The sequence below is a fragment of the Arachis stenosperma genome, chromosome 10, assembly GCF_014773155.1.
Source record: "Arachis stenosperma cultivar V10309 chromosome 10, arast.V10309.gnm1.PFL2, whole genome shotgun sequence".
In the NCBI taxonomy this organism is placed as follows: Eukaryota; Viridiplantae; Streptophyta; class Magnoliopsida; order Fabales; family Fabaceae; genus Arachis; species Arachis stenosperma.
In genome coordinates, this window is record NC_080386.1 from 42,858,480 (window position 1) to 42,869,759 (window position 11,280).

An 11,280-nucleotide genomic window follows, 5' to 3' on the forward strand; every position below is an offset into this window, starting at 1 on the left:
CAATTCAAAGGTAATAAATAAGGTACATCATGGCAGATTTTTAATCCACCTAGGCATCACTAAGAAGTACTATGATTTGAGTCAGATGTTTGGCAGACTGAAATGAAGAGAGAAATAGCTACATTTGTTTTGAAGTGTCTCACGTGTCAGAAGATTAACATTGAGCTTCAGAAATCGTTAGGAACTTTTTAGCCTCTGGAAGTGCCACAGTAGAAATGGGAGCTGATTACTATAGACTTTGTGGATAGATTGACCATGTATGCCAACTTTTTTCCAATATGGATGGACTATTCTATGGAAAGGCTCGCACAACTTTATATTCGGGACATAATCAGGTTGCACGGTGCACCCTCTAGTATTGTGTCAAATAGGGACCCGATATTCACTTCACGATTTTAGGAAGCTTTCCAAAAAACATTCAAAACACATTTGCACATGAGCACAACTTATCACCCTTAGACGGACGGCCAGTCGAAAAGGACTATTCAGACACTGGAAGACATGTTATGGGCATATGCGCTAGATCAAAAAGGAAGCTGGGATAGATAATAGCCGCTTGTAGAGTTTGTGTACAACAATAATTTCCATGCAAGTATCGAGATGGCACCTTGTGAAGCGATCTACGGTCGTAAGTGTCAATCCCTGCTATGCTGATATGAGGGAAAAGAATCCAGTATTTTGGGACCAGATTTAGTTTAGAAGAAGATTGAGCAGGTTAAGAAAATCTACGAACGTATTCTAATGACATAGAGTCGATAAAAGAGCTATGCCAATAGAAGAAGAAAACTAACATTATTTTGAGGACGATCATATTTTTCTTAAGGTTACACTAACTACCAGAGTAAGTCGTAGTCTTAAGACTAAAAAACTAAGCCCTAGGTACATAAGTCCTTTTTAGATTTTAAAGAAAATACATTTGGTAGCCTACCAAATAGCTTTTCTGCCTTATCTGTCTAGTATTTATTATGTATTCCATGTTTTCCAGCTTAGGAAGTATAATCCTTATAAGGGTCATGCCTTTGAACCTAAAACAGTATAGTTACAAGATGACTTGATGTTCTAAGTACCACCCGTGCAGATAGTTGATCGGAGTGTCAAACAGCTGAGATGCAAGGAGGCTTTCTTAGTAAAAGTTTCCTGGGGATGAGACAGCATTGAAGAGCACACCCAGGAGCTAGAAGCCACGATGAGGATGGATTTTCCGTAGTTATTCTCAGGTGACTAAATTTTGAAGGCAAACTTTTCTTTAAGAAGGATAGAATGTAAGAACCTAATTTTTGGTAAATAGACTATTTTTAGCTATTTTAAAATTTACCTTGCAAAATCCTGAACCATAGCCCAGCAAGAAATAGTAAGGCAAGTCAAATGGTGAAAAACAATTAAATAGAAAAAGATAATTAATGAGGTCAAACTTGACTTTATGAGGGTAATTAATCCCTCTAAGTCAAATTTGACTAGTAGATAGTAAATATTAGCTTTACTATTGATTTATTTTCCTCCCTAAAATTTTTGAGCTGGAAAAACACTTTTAGTGACAATTTTGTGCGCACCGATCGAGAAAAACTCTAAGTAATCGAAAATCTCGGAACTAGTGATAAAAATAATTTCTACCTAAGTAATTGTGTCCCAAAATTATTATTAGTCATCTATTCATGATTTATTTCTTTAATACTAAATCTTAGCCATTAATTATTTTATCACATGGTAAAAGTTACACCGAACCGATTTTTTTACTAGTATTCCGTAAACGACTCCTAGAGACCCTGAATCCTCTTACTTGCCACCTAAGTAACTCACTCTCCCTCTCAACATCTGGGCTGAGATTATCTCAGCCTCTCATCCCTCTCTGCTATGTTTTTAACCACAAGTAACTAACTGCAGTTAATTGGAAATAAACACGTCATTATGACGGTGATTATTTTCTCTCAAACTCACGCTGCTTCTCTCTCAATCTCAGCCCATTTTCTTCTAATTTTTCTTGATACTTTTACCATCACAAATTCAATAAGCCTTTGAATTTTTTATTTAAAAAAATATTGGTCACAAATTTTACACACCTTTATGCATTTTTATCACCTTTTTTGATCGAATTCTTAAGAGAGAGAGAGAGAGAGAGAGAGAGAGAGAGAGAGAGATGCTACACCTTTTCTCTGCGTTCTAGCCTTGTTTTCGGTAGCTCTTTCGTTGTCCTTCATGTGTTCTTCAAGAATTCAAGCTATACAAACACAATTTTTTGTTCGTTTTCACTAATTCTTGTATTTTTACCGAAAATTCAGCACGGTGAGCTCTTGTTCTTTTTCTATTCTTTTCTATTTTTTTAGAAGTGATCATGGTGAATTCTTTCTCTCTTATGTGTCTGGGAAACCCATCTCAAAGTCCATATGGAGCACGCCTAAGGAGATAAACAAATTCAAGATCAAAGTGGTTAAATTTTAACACTTTTTGTGATACTTTTGATCAAGGGAAAAACTGCACCATACCCAAATGTACTTCTCCCTTTGTGAGAGTATTTTCTGGTATTTGAGAGTTCTAATGATTGAATTAAACAAGAGTTAGAAAATATTTGTGCTTTATTCAGTGTTCATATAAGCCACTTTGTGGTAATTTTATGTTAATTTTGTGATCTGTAAATTCACTTTGTGTTCATATAAGCCCCCAAAATTCAGACATTAAAATACCTAGAAACTAATGTGTTAGAGTGTTAGAAAAAAGATAGAAAATGGATTTTAATCCTATGGAACAAGTGTGTAAAAGTAAAAAGGATGTTATAGTCATTTTCGGATAAAAAGAGGGTTAAACATATAATTTAAATGAAAAATAATTAAACTTTTAAATTTAGTGTCATTAAGGGTAAATTATTCATTATATAAATTAATTGGGTCAAAATTATAATTAAAATAAATTTTTGGGCCTAAATAAAAGCTGTAGTAAAAGTTAGAAATAAAACGGTGAAAAGTTGTAACTAAAATAAGTAAATAAATTAATAAAGGATAAAATGGCCTTTTAGAATTTTTGAAGTAAAATTGGTATTAAATAAAAATATTAAGGATAATTTGATTATAGAAAAATATTAGGATCAATCCGGTAAAATTTTGACCCTAAATAAGATTAAATGGTAAAATTAGAGTACTTAGGGGCATATAAGTAATTTTAGTCATAAAGAAAATTTTAAAAATGATTAATTAACCTACTGAAGGAGAAGAAGATCTTTTAGTAAAAATATGTGGGTAAAATGATAAAGTCATGACATTAGTGGTGAAAGCGTCACTAAAAGTCTAAAAAAAACTAGAAAAACAAAGTCAGTTAACAAAGGATAAAATTGAAAATATATAAAAATACCAGGGAAAAATGGAAAATTCTGACAAGGCTGAAAAATTTTAGTACACGAGACTGGGCACAGCCTTTTTATAAAAGAAGGGCACAGAAGTCACTTAGAGATAAAATTTTATTGAGATGTGCCACAGATTATAAACCCCAAAGTGCTAGAAATACCTGGTTGAGTGGACTTCTGAGTGGACTTCCATCCCACCTAGCCAGAGACTATAGGAACATGGGTGAACTTGTCATATGGATTGTTACTCGCTGAGAGCACCATATATTTTGGGCCATTCACTTATTAGTGTCGCGATTGTATTTTGGGCACCGGTGCACAATAAACCTAGTGGATTAGCCATATCCGGAGTTGGACCGGGTAATGTCGGATTGCGGGTAGCCAACTGACACATGAGCTCATGGCTTGCGTAGGACCAGACATGCATCATACTTGATTGCTGTATTTTTCATGTTTGTGAATTTTTACTTGCTATGTACCTGTTATTCTATTATATACTTGTACTTGTGCTTATTTACATATGAACTAATGTCTAAGGCTTGTAAACGATTAGACTTAGGCTACGGTGTTTTGGGAAAGTCTGCGTACACATTTCTATTACTTTCTTGATCGTCATTTCTCCCACCCGCTGCTTAATTATTCTAGACTTTAACCTGGACATGCCATACAACATTCCTCTAGCTAAACACTAGCAGAGGCCAGTATCTATTCCTGCCTTATCCTCTAAACATGGCAAAGTCTAAGCCAGAATCTCCCCTAATCGACAAGCTAACATATCAACCTTGGTTTCACCCTACTTAGGAGCCGGTGATCCCAGAGGTCCTTATGCTAGCTGCACTACTGGCTTCTCTGGATGCCGAGATCCCCAAGTCCTCTTCGTGCGAGGAGGATCCTGAGATGTGGGTGGACTAGATGTGGGCCGATTTGCACCAACCACTTCAGACTTTGAGGATTCAGGATCCTCAAGCAGTAGCAGCATTTCAGGCTCATCCAAGTGACTATTTCCCTAGTATCATGTCCCTTCAGCTTCTAGTTCTCTTTGACTGCACCTGCATCAACATCCGCAGCTACAGCAGCAGCAATAGTGATAGAAGTAGTAGAGGTCCTGGCCCTTGCAGTGGATAGACTTTCTAGAGGTCTAGCTTTTGGGAATATTATATATGTACTGTAGAATAAGTCTTCGTCTAGAATGGCTCTTGTGAGCCAAGGCCTATTAATATAGATAAGAGAGTCTGTAAATATTCATAAATAAGCACTTATGTATGAACTATGAGTATGTGATAAGTTGAGCCCTCAGACTTATGTGCAATATAAAACTATGCTTTTATATGAGTATCTGGTCCTTGTATTATTTGCTTATCTCATAGCTGTCCCAATATATTTGATGAATCCATATTTGATGATAAATTTTGGTTTGATTTGAGTGGATTTCATCATATAAACCCACATTTATTCACCTAAATAGCATACTTTTGTGTTTTCTCTCTAAATTATGCCTAATTGTGAAAGCATGTTATTTTGTGCTTAATTTAATCAATTTTATTCCACTTTCATTCCATTCGATGCCTTGATTTTTTTTTATGAGTGATTTCAGGAATAATAGGTAGGAATGGCTTGATAAGAGTGGAAGAGAAGCATGCAATTAGGAGAGAACATGAAGAAAACAAAGGAGAAGCACACAGCCAAGTGTGCGTACGCACAAGAGAAAAATTTAGCATGTGTGGATACGCACACACCTGTGCGTACGCACAAGTCCCTGCGCGTGACTTCATTAAAAAGTCACGTGGCTCGCGATTTAGGAGGCTCTTTGACCCATTTCTAAAGGCTTTGGAGCATATAAGGAGGCTAGCAACACACACACTCATACCATACACTATACAACACACTTAGAGAGTTTTAAGGTAGTTTAGGGTAGTTTCAGCTTAGGTTTTCTCTCAACTTTCTTAAGGTTAATTAGGGTTTATACTACAAGTTTTTATTCTCCAATTTTGATTTTGAATCCTTGCTTATTTTTACTGTAAGTATTTATTAATTTTCTCTTTGTCAATATATACATAGTTTTGCAATTTTGAGTTGAAGTAATAAAATTAATGTTTTGATGGTTATTATATGTTTGTTTCAGTTACTAGTGTTGATTTTGATCATTTGTTGTTCATAGTTTTTATCATTTTTCTAATTTTGCCATGTTTTATGATTATGCCTACCATGTGTTTCATAAAATGCCAATTTTGATTAGGAGGTAGGTTTTCATTCCTTGACTTAGGGAAATAAGTATATAGAATACTAGAGTCATAATGTACGACATTTAGTGATAATTCTTGGGATGTTAGTTATTATTGTTTCCACTAACGCTAGCTTTTTACTAAGGTAATTAGTAAATTAGCTAGAATTTGTGGATTAATAACAATTATGCTCACTTGACCTACTCTTCGATGTTAAGGGTTGACTAGGTGAGATTAATCCATTATAATTATCATAGTTGTCGTTATGACAAGGAAGGAGTTCCATAACTCATCCCCAGTCAAGGTTCTATTTATGTTTTGAACCACTCTTCACTCATTTTAAAGCATTACTTGTCCATATTACATGGATAGTTTTTTTATTCTTTTATTAGTTTATTAATTGCTATTTTGAGTGTTCTTTTATTCCTTCAATTGTTTGCTTTGTTATTAAAAATATTCTTGCTCTTCACAACCAAAATTGTGCGCTCATGGTCACTAGTTCCTAGAAAAGACGACCCGAGGTTTAATTACTCTCGGTTATTTTTATTTGAATTAAACTTTGATGTTGGGATTTAATTGTGGGTTTGGACTATGTTATCAACAAAACACTTAATTTCAATTGAGAAATTCTAAACCAGCACAAATGTCACACATCAATATTCAATTAACATGCGACCTCGATAAATGTTACAAGCTCATATGTAAATAAACATATTATAGTCGTGATTACCTAAGGTCAGCTAAATACTAGCGCCTGGCTAATAGCCTTGGTCATGACGGGCTAGAAGTTGGATCGTTACATATCTCATAGTGTTTAATGTCTTAACTCAAAATAAAATCAAATCAAAATATCACTTATTTGTACTTGTTTTGATTCATGCACTTACAATATCAAGCAAAATAATGAAACTTATTTTTTATTAACAACTATCGTAAAGACATTTGAAATCTTAAAATATTGAAATAATCAACATTCTTTAAAAAAAACAATTTAACCAACATTATATTCTTAAAAAATGATAAACTTACATATGTAGATTTACAAACTCAGGAAATTCTGGTGTGTGCATACTGCATAGCGTCGAGGTCTAGAGCACGCATGAAAGATGGCACACAGAAGGAATTTTGACTTGCTACCGTGTTTATTGAAGCATGAACTTCCTTATCAGTACTCTCGTTCCCTTTGTCGCTTTCTCCCAACATGTCATTATTAGTTAAGAACTCTTCTCCATTGCCACTGTTGTTTTCTTCCCAATCTATGTTGTCTCCTTCACTAAGTAACGATTCGTGTGCTTCGTGGCTAATAACCAATTGCTCGAACTTAACATACAACTCCAGGATTGGAACATGAGCTTGATTCTATCTATAAATCATTATCATCCATAGTATAGTGGCTTCGTCGGTCATATTCATTAACTGAAATTGTATTACACCATTGAAAATCAACAATGGTTGTTTGTATAAAATGCAACTAAGTTTTTTTAAAATATTTTCGTGTATGTGTAGCATCATCTATTTTTCACTCTGTAAATGAGAACGTACAAGAAATAGTAAAAGAAAGTGGATTTCTACAAATAAATTTTACACTCAGTTGTATATGGTATATCCTCACTATCAAAATACACTAGTAAACTCACATTAGCTTCAATTATGCTTATAACAAGATTTCTACATCTATCTAAACTAAAGAACTATGAAACATTGTAAGAACTTAGAAGGTGTTTGGTCGATTTTTAGCAAATCGAGAGTGGTTGGATATCTAATGATCTGGAAGCAAAACATACTTCTCTTTGCGAGTACCAGTTTTTCAAAGTGCATCAAAGACCTTTCAATCCAACAAAAACTTAAGGAAATCTGAAAACAGTAAATAAAACTTTGAAAATAAATTGACTAAATTTAAAATGATTAGCGTTGAAATTAAATAAAGCAATAATATGCCTTTGATTAGATCAAAGGACTTTTGAAACTGAAATTAGAGTACTTAAACATAAAATTGAACAAAGAAATTAAATGTTTTTTGAAAGATAAATTTGCAAAGAAAGTAAAGTTTGCAGAAAATGTAAATGAAAAGTAAAAACAAGTGGAAGGAACCCTACAAAAAATTGACTCGAAACAGACTCAGAAATTCGCTGGGATGTGAGTGTGCGTGAGTAATTTCTGAAGCAAAGTTCCAACTCCTGTGCCTTTGAGTCTTCTTCTATTTATAAAAGTATTTAACCAATAAAATTGAAGTGTAACTCCCACGTTCATTAATCCATAGGTAACCGTTCCTGCTTCTTTCGCTAGACAATAGGTAACGTTTAAAAGCAACCCTCAAATTTTGGGACCTTTGATTCAACATGTCGATAAGCTTGTTGACTGACATGACAAATTCTTGCTTGATCTTCCTTGCCAAAGGGCTCTCTTTCGATGTTGATTTTTCTTCGAAGACACACGCTTACTGACTCTCGAATGCTCCCTTTTTTGAAATAAATTATTTTCGACTAAAAAATTACCCCCTAGGATTAATGTGTTATTTTCGATATCATCTTAGAATAATAACACTTAATCCTAACATGTTCTTATTATATCATCATAAGGCATTAATTAATCATAAATGAAATTCATTTCCCTTCATTTACTCGTACCTATCTGACACGTTTCCCACTATTCTTAATTTCTCTCTCCACCACTTCGACTTCTCTAGGAAGTTACCCAATTTCAAATTTTGAACTTCCTTATGCGAAATGGCAAAGCACCTTTTTATTTATTGAATTGAATTTTTCATAATCAATCACCTTTAAACTTCTATTCTCAAAACTTCATCTTTCCCTCTTCTCTGAATTCTCTGCATGATCCTTCTACAATTAACTTTACCATCATTAATTTCTTACCTTTAAACACCAATGGCTTCCTCGTCAATTTATAACACATCCACTATCCAAGATAAGGGTAAAGGAGTGAGGTCCCACATCGGTTGGGGAGGGGAATGAAGCATGCCTTATAAGGGTGTGGATACCTCTCCCTAGCATGACGTGTTTTGACGAGCGAGTGTGGGGGGCTTCGGCTATCATCCCTATCGTCAAAGGCGAAACCGTGAGGCCTTGTGTGTCAAAGTGGACAATATCGTGCTAGCGGGTGGTTTGGGCTGTTACAGATGGTATCAGAGCCGGAACCCAGATTGATGTGCCAGCGAGGGTGCTGGGCTCCCTTAGGGGGTGGATTGTAAGGTCCCTCATCGGTTGGGGAGGGGAACGAAGCATTCCTTATAAGGGTGTGGATACCTCTCCCTAGCATGACACGTTTTGACGAGCGAGTGTGGGGGGCTTCGGCTATCATCCCTATCGTCAAAGGCAAACCGTGAGGCCTTGTGTGCCAAAGCAGACAATATCGTGCTAGCGGGTGGTCTGGGCTGTTACAAAAGGTCCTGCGGCTCAAGCTCAAGAACCATCGACCTTACAAGTACTAAACCAAATCAACGATGAGATTATTAAAGACCCTCAACTTCAACCTGATGATAAGAGGATTCTCATTCCTTTCACCATTGACGACGAATCATGCTGCTTTATCGGCCCCATTCAAACCCTCAAGCGTGCCAGCAAACGACTCGATTTCTTCCCTAACGCTAAGGGGGAAGAGTTACTCATCAAACGAGACCTCCTTGTTGCTCCTTTTATTGACCACAAGAAAACCTTTAGGAATTACTGATGTATGAAAATTGTTGTCGATCTAAAAATTTCTCAAAATAGAATCACTTCGTTGCAAGTATAGCCAAATCAACAACTAACTCCCAACATCAAAGTTTAGTTTTTAAATTCAAACATTAAACTGTGAGTGATTAAACCTCAGGTCGTTCTCCCTTGGGATGCAATTGAAGTGTCACACTTTTGGTTGTAAGGACAAAGGGGTTTTGCAATCAAAGAACTAAAGATTAAAAGAACTAAAAAATGATCAAAATTGATATTAATGCAAGTAAAAAGGAAACAAGATCAAAACTAGTGAAAATGAAAAGATATGTATAAAAGAGCTTTGACTTGGGAATGAGGATCCAAGGAATCCTATCATCTTCATAACCATAACTATGGCAACTATCATAAGTCAATCTCGCTTAGTTAACCCCTAACATCGAGGAGTAGGTCAAACAAGAGTCAACTAACTACCCAAGAATTGCAACTAAATGTCCGACATTATGACTCTAGTATCCTAGGAACTAAAATCCCAAGCCAAGGTGTGAAAATCTACTCATAATTACCAAGTGGCATTTTCACAAACACTTGGTGGGCATAAAACCAAAACATAGGAAAATGCATAGAAAAATGAAAACTATAACCAAACTATTCACAATATCCACAATAGACATTCAAACAAACATAAAGAAAGCATAAAACACTAAATTCATCAATCAAAACTTCAAGATACCAAAATTGCATATATAAACAAGGTAACTTGAACCATAAGAAAATAAAAGCAAAAGTAGTGAAATTAAAGAGGAAATTAGAGTGTACTGCAAGGCCACCACCATAGAGGTAGAGGCCGAATCTGGAGAGACTCGAAAGGCATTGAATGCCAGTGAGAATAACCTCACTGGGCGTTCAATGCCCAAATTGGCTAAGAGCCTGGTGCTGAACGCTAGTGAGGAAGCCCTCACTGGGGATTCAATGCCCATACTGGCACCAGAGTTGGCACTGAATGCCAGTAAGGAAGCCCTCACTAGGCATTCAATGCCCAAACAGACAGGAAAGCTGGCGTTGAACGCCAGCCAGGACATCCCTGCTGGGTGTTCAATGCCCAAAATGGTAAAAAAATTCGCGTTTAACACCAGTAAGGGTATACAGCATGGGCGTTCAACGCCCAAAGAGCCATCAGAGATAGCGTTGAATGCCAGTAAAAGCAAACCCTCTGAGTGCTTAATACCCACTCAAGAAATCCCTTTCCAAGAACTAAAGGAAGCCAAGGCTCATATAGAGACCATAGAGGTTCTTTTGCATGCACTCTTGCAGTGCATGAGTTCTGATGAATACTCGTCCTCTAATGAGGATCAAGACACTAGGGAAGAGCAAGTTCCTCAGTACCTAAGAGCTCTCACAAAGCTAAATGCCAAGCTATTTGGTACAAAGGCTACGGAGGAAGAACCTCCAATACTTACCAAAGAACTCAATGCTTTGGTTCAGCAGAAGCTACCTCAGAAGCTTCCAGATCCTGGACGCTTCCTGATTCCTTGCACCATAGGCACCATGACCATTGAGAAGGCTCTTTGTGACCTAGGGTCAAGTATAAACCTCAAGCCACTCTCTGTAATGAAGAAGCTGGGAATCTTTGAGGTATTAGATGCAAACATCTCACTAGAAATGGCAGACAAGTCAATGAAGAAGCCATATGGCTTAGTAGAGGATGTCTTGGTAAAGGTTGACCACTACATCCTTGTAAACTTTATAGTCTTGGATACTGGGAAAGATGAGGATGAATCCATCATGTTTGAAAGACCTTTCCTAGCCACTGCCAATACTATCATTGATGTAGTTAAGGGAGAATTGATTCTACAACTTGGGAAAGATCACATCTTGTTCAAGATGCCTCACCCCAACTCTCCCTCTGAGATAACTGTGCAACACTTAGTGTTACAACCATCTTTTTCAGTGTAGAGCTGTACTAAACCCCCAAACATCAATTATAATATTGGTGTTGGGCAGCCATTAACAAGCACTGAGAACAAAGGTACTCGAAAGAAAGTACCTAAAGGCTGGAGGA